This window comes from Diabrotica undecimpunctata, unplaced genomic scaffold, assembly GCF_040954645.1.
Source record: "Diabrotica undecimpunctata isolate CICGRU unplaced genomic scaffold, icDiaUnde3 ctg00000571.1, whole genome shotgun sequence".
Taxonomy (NCBI): Eukaryota; Metazoa; Arthropoda; class Insecta; order Coleoptera; family Chrysomelidae; genus Diabrotica; species Diabrotica undecimpunctata.
Genome location: NW_027311886.1, coordinates 441,325 through 457,500, shown reverse-complemented (window position 1 = coordinate 457,500; position 16,176 = coordinate 441,325).

Sequence of the window (16,176 nt, the reverse complement as noted above, 5' to 3'; positions counted from 1 at the left end):
TTAGTCGCCTCTTACGACAGGCAGGGCCTTCTTGTCTCGGCCGTGCTCTTATCTCTGCAAGCCGAACCGACACACACACATACTTACACACGAACACACACACGCACACACGCACACACACGTACACTCTTCACCTCTCGACTCCTACCAATTAGTCGCCTCTTACGATAGGCAGGGCCTTCTTGCCTCGGCCGTATTCTTATCTCTGCAAGCCAAACGGACATACACACATACACAAACACTCACACACGCACACACACGCACACAGGCACACACACACACACACATACATTCTTCACCTCTCGACTCCTACCCATTAGTCGCCTCTTACGACAGGCAGGGCCTTCTTGCCACGGCCGTGTTCTTATCTCTGCGGGCCGACCGCACACACACACACACTTACACGCACACAGGCACACACACACGCACACGCACACGCACACGCACACGCACACGCACACGCACACGCACACACTCTCCACCTCTCGACTCCTATCCATTAGTCGCCTCTTACGACATTCAGGGACTTCTTGCCACGGACGTATTCTTATCTCTGCAAGCCGAACGGACACACACACATACTCACACACGCGCACACACATACACTCTTTACCTCTCGACTCCTACCAATTAGTCGCCTCTTACGATAGGCAGGGCCTTCTTGCCTCGGCCGTATTCTTATCTCTGCAAGCCAAACGGACATACACACATACACAAACACTCACACACGCACACACACGCACACAGGCACACACACACACACATACATTCTTCACCTCTCGGCTCCTACCCATTAGTCGCCTCTTACGACAGGCAGGGCTTTCTTGCCACGGCCGTGTTCTTATCTCTGCGAGCCGACCGCACACACACACACTTACACGCACACAGGCACACACGCACACACGCACACACGCACACGCACACGCACACGCACACACTCTCCACCTCTTGACTCCTATCGATTAGTCGCCTCTTACGTTATTCAGGGACTTCTTGCCACGGACGTATTCTTATCTCTGCAAGCCGAACGGACACACACACACATACTCACACACGCACACACACGTACACTCTTCACCTCTCGACTCCTACCAATTAGTCGCCTCTTACGATAGGCAGGGCCTTCTTGCCTCGGCCGTATTCTTATCTATGCAAGCCAAACGGACATACACACATACACAAACACTCACACACGCACACACACGCACACAGGCACACACACACACACACATACATTCTTCACCTCTCGACTCCTACCCATTAGTCGCCTCTTACGACAGGCAGGGCCTTCTTGCCACGGCCGTGTTCTTATCTCTGCGAGCCGACCGCACACACACACACTTACACGCACACAGGCACACACGCACACACGCACACGAACACGCACACGCACACACTCTCCACCTCTCGACTCCAATCCATTAGTCGCCTCTTACGACATTCAGGGACTTCTTGCCACGGACGTATTCTTATCTCTGCAAGCCAAACGGACATACACACATACACAAACACTCACACACGCATACACACGCACACAGGCACACACACACACACACACACACACATACATTCTTCACCTCTCGACTCCTACCCATTAGTCGCCTCTTACGACAGGCAGGGCCTTCTTGCCACGGCCGTGTTCTTATCTCTGCGAGCCGATCGCACACACACACACACACTTACACGCACACAGGCACACACGCACACACGCACACGCACACGCAAACGCACACACTCTCCACCTCTCGACTCCTATCCATTAGTCGCCTCTTACGACATTCAGGGACTTCTTGCCACGGACGTATTCTTATCTATGCAAGCCAAACGGACATACACACATACACAAACACTCACACACGCATACACACGCACACACGCACACGCACACGTACACGCACACACTCTTTACCTCTCGACTCCTATCCATTAGTCGCTTCTTACGACATTCAGGGACTTCTTGCCACGGACGTATTCTTATCTCTGCAAGCCGAACGGACACACACACATACTCACACACGCACACACACATACACTCTTTACCTCTCGACTCCTACCCATTAGTCGCCCCTTACAACAGGCAGGGCCTTCTTGCTACAGCCATGTTCTTATCTCTGCGAGCCGAACGGACATACACACACACTCACACACACACGCACGCTCACACGCAGACACACAGACGCACACACGCACACGCACACGCACACGCACACACTCTCCACCTCTCGACTCCTACCTATTAGTCGCCTCTTAGGACAGGCAGGGCCTTCTTGCCTCGGCCGTGTTCTTATCTCTGCAAGCCGAACGGACACACACACATACTCACTCACGCACACACACACGCACACACATACACTCTTAACCTCTCGACTCCTACCCATTAGTCGCCTCTTACGACATTCAGGGACTTCTTGCCACGGACGTATTCTTCCCTTTGCAAGCCGAACGGACACACACACATACTCACACACGCGCACACACACGCACACACGCACACACACATACACTCTTCACCTCTCGACTCCTACCTATTAGTCGCCCCTTACAAGAGGCAGGGCCTTCTTGCTACAGCCATGTTCTTATCTCTGCGAGCCGAACGGACATACACACACACTCACACACACACGCACGCTCACACGCAGACACACACGCACACACGCACACGCACACGCACACACATACACGCTTCACCTCTCGACTCCTACCCATTAGTCGCATCTTACGACAGGCAGGAACTTCTTGCCACGGCCGAGTTCTTATCTCTGTGAGCCGAACGGACACACACATACATACACACACACTTACACACGCACACACAAAGGAACAAACACACACACACATACACATTTTTTATCTCTCGACTCCTACCAATTAGTCGCTCCTTACAGCAAGCATGGCCTTCTTGCCACGGCCGTATTCTTATCTATGCAAGCCGAACGGACACACACACCCATACACACACACACTTACACACGCACAAACACATACACACGTACACACAAACGAACACACGCACACACACAAGTACACTCTTCATCTCTCGACTCCTATCCATTAGTCGCTCCTTACAACAAGCATGGCCTTCTTGCCTCGGCAGTATTCTTATCTCTGCAAGCCATACAGACACACACACATACACACACACTTACACACGCACACATACGCACACACGCACACACACACACACATACACTCTTCACCTCTCGACTCCTATTCATTAGTCGCCTCTTACGACAGGCAGGGACTTCTTGCCACGGCCGTGTTCTTATCTCTGCAAGCCAAACGGACACACACACACACTCACACACACACAGGCACACACTCACACACACACGCACACACGCACACACACACACACACACAAATACACTCTTCACCTCTCGACTCCTACCCATTAGTCGCCTCTTACGACAGGCATGGACTTATTGCCTCGGCCGTATTCTAATCTCTGCGAGCCGAACGGACACACACCTACTCACACACGCACACACACACACACACGCACACACACATACACCCTTCACCTCTCGACTCCTACCCATTAGTCGCATCTTACGACAGGCAGGAACTTCTTGCCACGGCCAAGTTCTTTTCTCTGTGAGCCGAACGGACACACACATACATACACACACACACACACTTACACATGCACACACAAAGGAACAAACACACACACACATACACTCTATATCTCTCGACTCCTACTAATTAGTCGCTCCTTACAGCAAGCATGGCCTTCTTGCCACGGCCGTATTCTTATCTATGCAAGTCGAACGGACACACACACCCATACACACACACACTTACACACGCACAAACACATACACACGTACACACAAACGAACACACGCACACACACACACGTACACTCTTCATCTCTCGACTCCTACCCATTAGTCGCTCCTTACAGCAAGCATGGCCTTCTTGCCTCGGCCGTATTCTTATCTCTGCAAGCCAAACAGACACACACACATACACACACACACACTTACACACGCACACACACGCACACACGCACACACACACACATACACTCTTCACTTCTCGACTCCTAACCATTAGTCGCCTCTTAGGACAGGCAGGGCCTTCTTGCCACGGCCGTGTTCTTATCTCTGTGTGCCGACCGGACACACACACACTGACACACACATACACACACACACTCACTCACGCACGCACACACGCACAGACATACATACACTCTTCACCTCTCGACTCCTACCCATTATTCTTCTCTTACGACAGGCAGGGCCTTCTTGCCACGGCCGTGTTCTTATCTCTGCGAGCCGACCGCACACACACATACTCACACACACACATACACACACACTTACACGCATACAGGCACACACGCATACACGCACACGCAAACGCACACGCACACGCACACGCACACACTCTCCACCTCTCGACTCCTATCCATTAGTCGCCTCTTAAGACAGGCAGGGCCTTCTTGCCACGGACGTATTCTTATCTCTGCAGGCCGAACGGACACACACACACTCACACACACACACATACACTCTTAACCTCTCGACTCCTACCCATTAGTCGCCTCTTACGACATTCAGGGACTTCTTGCCACGGACGTATTCTTATCTCTGCGAGCCGAACGGAAATACACACACACTCACACACACACGCACGCTCACACGCAGACACACACACGCACACACGCACACGCACACGCACACGCACACACTCTATACCTCTCGACTCCTACCTATTAGTCGCCTCTTACGATAGGCAGGGCCTTCTTGCCTCGGTCGTGTTCTTATTTCTGCAAGCCGAACTAACACTCACACACGCACACACACGCACACAGGCACACACACACACATACACTCTTCACCTCTCGACTCCTACCCATTAGTCGCCTCTTACGACAGGCAGGGCCTTCTTGCCACGGCCGTGTTCTTATCTCTGCGAGCCGACCGCACACACACACACTCACACACACATACACACACACTTACACGCACACAGGCATACACGCACACACGCACACGCAAACGCACACGTACACGCACACGCACACACTCTCCACCTCTCGACTCCTATCCATTAGTCGCCTCTTAAGACAGGCAGGGCCTTCTTGCCCCGGACGTATTCTTATCTCTGCAGGCCGAACGGACACACACACACTCACACACACACACATACACTCTTAACCTCTCGACTCCTACCCATTAGTCGACTCTTACGACATTCAGGGACTTCTTGCCACGGACGTATTCTTATCTCTGCGAGCCGAACGGACATACACACACACTCACACACACACGCACGCTCACACGCAGACACACACACGCACACACGCACACGCACTCGCACACGCACACACTCTCCACCTCTCGACTCCTACCTATTAGTCGCCTCTTACGACAGGCAGGGCCTTCTTGCCTCGGCCGTGTTCTTATCTCTGCAAGCCGAACGGACACACACACATACTTACACACGCACAGACACACGCACACACGCACACACACATACACTCTTCACCTCTCGACTTCTACCTATTAGTCGCCCCTTACAACAGGTAGGGTCTTCTTGCCACAGCCATGTTCTTATCTCTGCGAGCCGAACGGACATACACACACACTCACACACACACGCACGCTCACACGAAGACACACACACGCACACACGCACACGCACACGCACACACTCTCCACCTCTCGACTCCTACCTATTAGTCGCCTCTTACGACAGGCAGGGCCTTCTTGTCTCGGCCGTGCTCTTATCTCTGCAAGCCGAAACGACACACACACATACTTACACACGCACACACACACGCACACACACATACACTCTTCACCTCTCGACTCCTACCAATTAGTCGCCTCTTACGATAGGCAGGGCTTTCTTGCCACGGCCGTGTTCTTATCTCTGCGAGCCGACCGCACACACACACACTTACACGCACACAGGCACACACGCACACACGCACACACGCACACGCACACGCACACGCACACACTCTCCACCTCTCGACTCCTATCCATTAGTCGCCTCTTACGACATTCAGGGACTTCTTGCCACGGACGTATTCTTATCTCTGCAAGCCGAACGGACACACACACATACTCACACACGCACACACACGTACACTCTTCACCTCTCGACTCCTACCAATTAGTCGCCTCTTACGATAGGCAGGGCCTTCTTGCATCGGCCGTATTCTTATCTCTGCAAGCCAAACGGACATACACACATACACAAACACTCACACACGCACACACACGCACACAGGCACACACACACACACATACATTCTTCACCTCTCGACTCCTACCCATTAGTCGCCTCTTACGACAGGCAGGGCCTTCTTGCCACGGCCGTGTTCTTATCTCTGCGAGCCGACCGCACACACACACACTTACACGCACACAGGCACACACGCACACACGCACACGCACACGCACACGCACACGCACACACTCTTCACCTCTCGACTCCTATCCTTTAGTCGCCTCTTACGACATTCAGGGACTTCTTGCCACGGACGTATTCTTATCTCTGCAAGCCAAACGGACATACACACATACACAAACACTCACACACGCATACACACGCACACAGGCACACACACACACACACATACATTCTTCACCTCTCGACTCCTACCCATTAGTCGCCTCTTACGACAGGCAGGGCCTTCTTGCCACGGCCGTGTTCTTATCTCTGCGAGCCGACCGCACACACACACATTTACACGCACACAGGCACACACGCACACACGCACACGCACACGCACACGCACACGCTCTTTACCTCTCGACTCCTATCCATTAGTCGCCTCTTACGACATTCAGGGACTTCTTGCCACGGACGTATTCTTATCTCTGCAAGCCGAACGGACACACACACATACTCACACACATACACTCTTAACCTCTCGACTCCTACCCATTAGTCGCCTCTTACGACATTCAGGGACTTCTTGCCATGGACGTATTCTTATCTCTGCGAGCCGAACGGACATACACACATACACAAACACTCACACACGCACACACACGCACACAGGCACACACACACACACACACATACATTCTTCACCTCTCGACTCCTACCCATTAGTCGCCTCTTACGACAGGCAGGGCCTTCTTGCCACGGCCGTGTTCTTATCTCTGCGAGCCGACCGCACACACACACATTTACACGCACACAGGCACACACGCACACACGCACACGCACACGCACACGCACACACTCTTTACCTCTCGACTCCTATCCATTAGTCGCCTCTTACGACATTCAGGGACTTCTTGCCACGGACGTATTCTTATCTCTGCAAGCCGAACGGACACACACACATACTCACACACGCACACACACATACACTCTTAACCTCTCGACTCCTACCCATTAGTCGCCTCTTACGACATTCAGGGACTTCTTGCCATGGACGTATTCTTATCTCTGCGAGCCGAACGGACATACACACATACACAAACACTCACACACGCACACACACGCACACAGGCACACACACACACACATACATTCTTCACCTCTCGACTCCTACCCATTAGTCGCCTCTTACGACAGGCAGGGCCATCTTGCCACATCCGTGTTCTTATCTCTGCGAGCCGACCGCACACACACACACACTTACACGCACACAGGCACACACACACACACGCACACGCACACGCACACGCACACACTCTCCACCTCTCGACTCCTATCCATTAGTCGCCTCTTACGACATTCAGGGACTTCTTGCCACGGACGTATTCTTATCTCTGCAAGCCGAACGGACACACACACACACTCACACACACACGCACGCTCACACGCAGACACACACACGCACACACGCACACGCACTCGCACACGCACACACTCTCCACCTCTCGACTCCTACCTATTAGTCGCCTCTTACGACAGGCAGGGCCTTCTTGCCTCGGCCGTATTCTTATCTCTGCAAGCCAAACGGACATACACACATACACAAACACTCACACACGCACACACACGCACACAGGCACACACACACACACACACATACATTCTTCACCTCTCGACTCCTACCCATTAGTCGCCTCTTACGACAGGCAGGGCCTCCTTGCCTCGGCCGTGTTCTTATCTCTGCAAGCCGATCGGACACACACACATACTCACACACGCACACACACACGCACACACGCACACTCACACATACACTCTTCACCTCTCGACTCCTACCTATTAGTCGCCTCTTACGATAGGCAGGGCCTTCTTGCCTCGGTCGTGTTCTTATTTCTGCAAGCCGCACTAACACACACACATACTCACACACGCACACACACACGCACACACGCACACACACATACACTCTTCACCTCCCGACTCCTACTTATTAGTCGCCCCTTACAAGAGGCAGATCATTCTTGCCTCGGCCGTATTCTTATCTCTGCAGCCAAACGGACACACACACATACACACACACTCACACACGCACACACACGCACACAGGCACACACATACACACATACACTCTTCACCTCTCGACTCCTACCCATTAGTCGCCTCTTACGACAGGCAGGGCCTTCTTGCCACGGCCGTGTTCTTATCTCTGCAAGCCGACCGCACACACACACACTCACACACACACATACACACACACTTACACGCATACAGGCTCACACGCATACACGCACACGCAAACGCACACGCACACGCACACGCACACACTCTCCACCTCTCGACTCCTATCCATTAGTCGCCTCTTAAGACAGGCAGGGCCTTCTTGCCACGGACGTATTCTTATCTCTGCAGGCCGAACGGACACACACACACTCACACACACACACACATACACTCTTAACCTCTCGACTCCTACCCATTAGTCGCCTCTTACGACATTCAGGGACTTCTTGCCACGGACGTATTCTTATCTCTGCGAGCCGAACGGACATACACACACACTCACACACACACACGCACGCTCACACGCAGACACACACACGCACACACGCACACGCACACGCACACGCACACACTCTATACCTCTCGACTCCTACCTATTAGTCGCCTCTTACGATAGGCAGGGCCTTCTTGCCTCGGTTGTGTTCTTATTTCTGCAAGCCGAACTAACACACACACATACTCACACACGCACACACACACGCACACACACACACATACACTCATCACCTCCCGACTCCTACTTATTAGTCGCCCCTTACAAGAGGCAGATCCTTCTTGCCTCGGCCGTATTCTTATCTCTGCAGCCAAACGAACACACACACATACACACACACTCACACACGCACACACACGCACACAGGCACACACACACACACACTCTTCACCTCTCGACTCCTACCCATTAGTCGCCTCTTACGACAGGCAGGGCCTTCTTGCCACGGCCGTGTTTTTATCTCTGCGAGCCGACCGCACACACACACACTCACACACACATACACACACACTTACACGCACACAGGCACACACGCACACACGCACACGCAAACGCACACGTACACGCACACGCACACACTCTCCACCTCTCGACTCCTATCCATTAGTCGCCTCTTAAGACAGGCAGTGCCTTCTTGCCCCGGACGTATTCTTATCTCTGCAGGCCGAACGGACAAACACACACTCACACACACACACATACACTCTTAACCTCTCGACTCCTACCCATTAGTCGCCTCTTACGACATTCAGGGACTTCTTGCCACGGACGTATTCTTATCTCTGCGAGCCGAACGGACATACACACATACACAAACACTCACACACGCACACACACGCACACAGGCACACACACACACACATACATTCTTCACCTCTCGACTCCTACCCATTAGTCGCCTCTTACGACAGGCAGGGCCTTCTTGCCACGGCCGTGTTCTTATCTCTGCGAGCCGACCGCACACACACACACACTTACACGCACACAGGCACACACACACACACACGCACACGCACACGCACACGCACACACTCTCCACCTCTCGACTCCTATCCATTAGTCGCCTCTTACGACATTCAGGGACTTCTTGCCACGGACGTATTCTTATCTCTGCAAGCCGAACGGACACACACACACACTCACACACACACGCACGCTCACACGCAGACACACACACGCACACACGCACACGCACTCGCACACGCACACACTCTCGACCTCTCGACTCCTACCTATTAGTCGCCTCTTACGACAGGCAGGGCCTTCTTGCCTCGGCCGTATTCTTATCTCTGCAAGCCAAACGGACATACACACATACACAAACACTCACACACGCACACACACGCACACAGGCTCAGACACACACACACACATACATTCTTCACCTCTCGACTCCTACCCATTAGTCGCCTCTTACGACAGGCAGGGCCTTCTTGCCACGGCCGTGTTCTTATCTCTGCGAGCCGACCGCACACACACACACACTTACACGCACACAGGCACACACACACACGCACACGCACACGCACACGCACAACATCTCCACCTCTCGACTCCTATCCATTAGTCGCCTCTTACGACATTCAGGGACTTCTTGCCACGGACGTATTCTTATCTCTGCAAGCCGAACGGACACACACACATACTCACACACGCGCACACACATACACTCTTTACCTCTCGACTCCTACCAATTAGTCGCCTCTTACGATAGGCAGGGCCTTCTTGCCTCGGCCGTATTCTTATCTCTGCAAGCCAAACGGACATACACACATACACAAACACTCACACACGCACACACACGCACACAGGCACACACACACACATACATTCTTCACCTCTCGACTCCTACCCATTAGTCGCCTCTTACGACAGGCAGGGCTTTCTTGCCACGGCCGTGTTCTTTTATCTCTGCGAGCCGACCGCACACACACACACTTACACGCACACAGGCACACACGCACACACGCACACACGCACACGCACACGCACACGCACACACTCTCCACCTCTCGACTCCTATCCATTAGTCGCCTCTTACGACATTCAGGGACTTCTTGCCACGGACGTATTCTTATCTCTGCAAGCCGAACGGACACACACACATACTCACACACGCGCACACACATACACTCTTTACCTCTCGACTCCTACCAATTAGTCGCCTCTTACGATAGGCAGGGCCTTCTTGCCTCGGCCGTATTCTTATCTCTGCAAGCCAAACGGACATACACACATACACAAACACTCACACACGCACACACACGCACACAGGCACACACACACACACATACATTCTTCACCTCTCGACTCCTACCCATTAGTCGCCTCTTACGACATTCAGGGACTTCTTGCCACGGACGTATTCTTATCTCTGCAAGCCGAACGGACAGACACACACACTCACACACACACGCACGCTCACACGCAGACACACACACGCACACACGCACACGCACTCGCACACGCACACACTCTCCACCTCTCGACTCCTACCTATTAGTCGCCTCTTACGACAGGCAGGGCCTTCTTGCCTCGGCCGTATTCTTATCTCTGCAAGCCAAACGGACATACACACATACACAAACACTCACACACGCACACACACGCACACAGGCACACACACACACACATACATTCTTCACCTCTCGACTCCTACCCATTAGTCGCCTCTTACGACAGGCAGGGCCTTCTTGCCACGGCCGTGTTCTTATCTCTGCGAGCCGACCGCACACACACACACTTACACGCACACAGGCACACACGCACACACGCACACGCACACGCACACACTCTTCACCTCTCGACTCCTATCCATTAGTCGCTTCTTACGACATTCAGGGACTTCTTGCCACGGACGTATTCTTATCTCTGCAAGCCAAACGGACATACACACATACACAAACACTCACACACGCATACACACGCACACAGGCACACACACACACACACATACATTCTTCACCTCTCGACTCCTACCCATTAGTCGCCTCTTACGACAGGCAGGGCATTCTTGCCACGGCCGTGTTCTTATCTCTGCGAGCCGACCGCACACACACACATTTACACGCACACAGGCACACAAGCACACACGCACACGCACACGCACACGCACACACTCTTTACCTCTCGACTCCTATCCATTAGTCGCCTCTTACGACATTCAGGGACTTCTTGCCACGGACGTATTCTTATCTCTGCAAGCCGAACGGACACACACACATACTCACACACGCACACACACATACACTCTTTACCTCTCGACTCCTACCCATTAGTCGCCCCTTACAACAGGCAGGGCCTTCTTGCTACAGCCATGTTCTTATCTCTGCGAGCCGAACGGACATACACACACACTCACACACACACGCACGCTCACACGCAGACACACAGACGCACACACGCACACGCACACGCACACGCACACACTCTCCACCTCTCGACTCCTACCTATTAGTCGCCTCTTAGGACAGGCAGGGCCTTCTTGCCTCAGCCGTGTTCTTATCTCTGCAAGCCGAACGGACACACACATACTCACACACGCACACACACACGCACACACATACACTCTTAACCTCTCGACTCCTACCCATTAGTCGCCTTTTACGACATTCAGGGACTTCTTGCCACGGACGTATTCTTCCCTCTGCAAGCCGAACGGACACACACACATACTCACACACGCGCACACACACGCACACACGCACACACACATACACTCTTCACCTCTCGACTCCTACCTATTAGTCGCCCCTTACAAGAGGCAGGGCCTTCTTGCTACAGCCATGTTCTTATCTCTGCGAGCCGAACGGACATACACACACACTAACACACACACGCACGCTCACACGCAGACACACACGCACACACGCACACGCACACGCACACACATACACTCTTCACCTCTCGACTCCTACCCATTAGTCGCATCTTACGACAGGCAGGAACTTCTTGCCACGGCCGAGTTCTTATCTCTGTGAGCCGAACGGACACACACATACATACACACACACTTACACACGCACACACAAAGGAACAAACACACACACATACACATTTTTTATCTCTCGACTCCTACCAATTAGTCGCTCCTTACAGCAAGCATGGCCTTCTTGCCACGGCCGTATTCTTATCTATGCAAGCCGAACGGACACACACACCCATACACACACACACTTACACACGCACAAACACATACACACGTACACACAAACGAACACACGCACACACACAAGTACACTCTTCATCTCTCGACTCCTATCCATTAGTCGCTCCTTACAACAAGCATGGCCTTCTTGCCTCGGCAGTATTCTTATCTCTGCAAGCCATACAGACACACACACATACACACACACTTACACACGCACACATACGCACACACGCACACACACACACACACATACACTCTTCACCTCTCGACTCCTACCCATTAGTCGCCTCTTACGACAGGCAGGGCCTTCTTGCCACGGCCGTGTTCTCATCTCTGTGAGCCGACCGGACACACACACACTGACACACACATACACACACAACACTCACACACGCACGCACACACGCACAGACATACATACACTCTTCACTTCTCGACTCCTACCCATTATTCTTCTCTTACGACAGGCAGGGCCTTCTTGCCTCGGCCGTATTCTTATCTTTGCAAGCCAAACGGACACACACACATATACACACACACTCACACACGCACAAACACACGCGCACACACACACACACACACACATACACTCTTCACCTCTCGACTCCTATTCATTAGTCGCCTCTTACGACAGGCAGGGACTTCTTGCCACGGCCGTGTTCTTATCTCTGCAAGCCGAACGGACACACACACACTCACACACACACAGGCACACACTCACACACACACGCACACACGCACACACACACACACACACAAATACACTCTTCACCTCTCGACTCCTACCCATTAGTCGCCTCTTACGACAGGCATGGACTTATTGCCTCGGCCGTATTCTAATCTCTGCGAGCCGAACGGACACACACCTACTTACACACGCACACACACACACACGCACACACACATACACCCTTCACCTCTCGACTCCTACCCATTAGTCGCATCTTACGACAGGCAGGAACTTCTTGCCACGGCCGAGTTCTTTTCTCTGTGAGCCGAACGGACACACACATACATACACACACACACACTTACACATGCACACACAAAGGAACAAACACACACACACATACACTCTATATCTCTCGACTCCTACTAATTAGTCGCTCCTTACAGCAAGCATGGCCTTCTTGCCACGGCCGTATTCTTATCTATGCAAGTCGAACGGACACACACACCCATACACACACACACTTACACACGCACAAACACATACACACGTACACACAAACGAACACACGCACACACACACACGTACACTCTTCATCTCTCGACTCCTACCCATTAGTCGCTCCTTACAGCAAGCATGGCCTTCTTGCCTCGGCCGTATTCTTATCTCTGCAAGCCAAACAGACACACACACATACACACACACACACTTACACACGCACACACACGCACACACGCACACACACACACATACACTCTTCACCTCTCGACTCCTAACCATTAGTCGCCTCTTAGGACAGGCAGGGCCTTCTTGCCACGGCCGTGTTCTCATCTCTGTGAGCCGACCGGACACACACACACTGACACACACATACACACACACACTCACTCACGCACGCACACACGCACAGACATACATACACTCTTCACCTCTCGACTCCTACCCATTATTCTTCTCTTACGACAGGCAGGGCCTTCTTGCCACGGCCGTGTTCTTATCTCTGCGAGCCGACCGCACACACACATACTCACATACACACATACACACACACTTACACGCATACAGGCACACACGCATACACGCACACGCAAACGCACACGCACACGCACACGCACACACTCTCCACCTCTCGACTCCTATCCATTAGTCGCCTCTTAAGACAGGCAGGGCCTTCTTGCCACGGACGTATTCTTATCTCTGCAGGCCGAACGGACACACACACACTCACACACACACATACACTCTTAACCTCTCGACTCCTACCCATTAGTCGCCTCTTACGACATTCAGGGACTTCTTGCCACGGACGTATTCTTATCTCTGCGAGCCGAACGGAAATACACACACACTCACACACACACGCACGCTCACACGCAGACACACACACGCACACACGCACACGCACACGCACACGCACACACTCTATACCTCTCGACTCCTACCTATTAGTCGCCTCTTACGATAGGCAGGGCCTTCTTGCCTCGGTCGTGTTCTTATTTCTGCAAGCCGAACTAACACACACACATACTCACACACGCACACACACACGCACACACACACATACACTCATCACCTCCCGACTCCTACTTATTAGTCGCCCCTTACAAGAGGCAGATCCTTCTTGCCTCGGCCGTATTTTTATCTCTGCAGCCAAACGGACACACACACATACACACACACTCACACACGCACACACACGCACACAGGCACACACACACACATACACTCTTCACCTCTCGACTCCTACCCATTAGTCGCCTCTTACGACAGGCAGGGCCTTCTTGCCACGGCCGTGTTCTTATCTCTGCGAGCCGACCGCACACACACACACTCACACACACATACACACACACTTACACGCACACAGGCACACACGCACACACGCACACGCAAACGCACACGTACACGCACACGCACACACTCTCCACCTCTCGACTCCTATCCATTAGTCGCCTCTTAAGACAGGCAGGGCCTTCTTGCCCCGGACGTATTCTTATCTCTGCAGGCCGAACGGACACACACACACTCACACACACACACATACACTCTTAACCTCTCGACTCCTACCCATTAGTCGCCTCTTACGACAGGCAGGGCCTTCTTGCCACGGACGTATTCTTATCTCTGCGAGCCGAACGGACATACACACACACTCACACACACACGCACGCTCACACGCAGACACACACACGCACACACGCACACGCACTCGCACACGCACACACTCTCCACCTCTCGACTCCTACCTATTGGTCGCCTCTTACGACAGGCAGGGCCTTCTTGCCTCGGCCGTGTTCTTATCTCTGCAAGCCGAGCGGACACACACACATACTTACACACGCACACACACACGCACACACGCACACACACATACACTCTTCACCTCTCGACTTCTACCTATTAGTCGCCCCTTACAACAGGTAGGGTCTTCTTGCCACAGCCATGTTC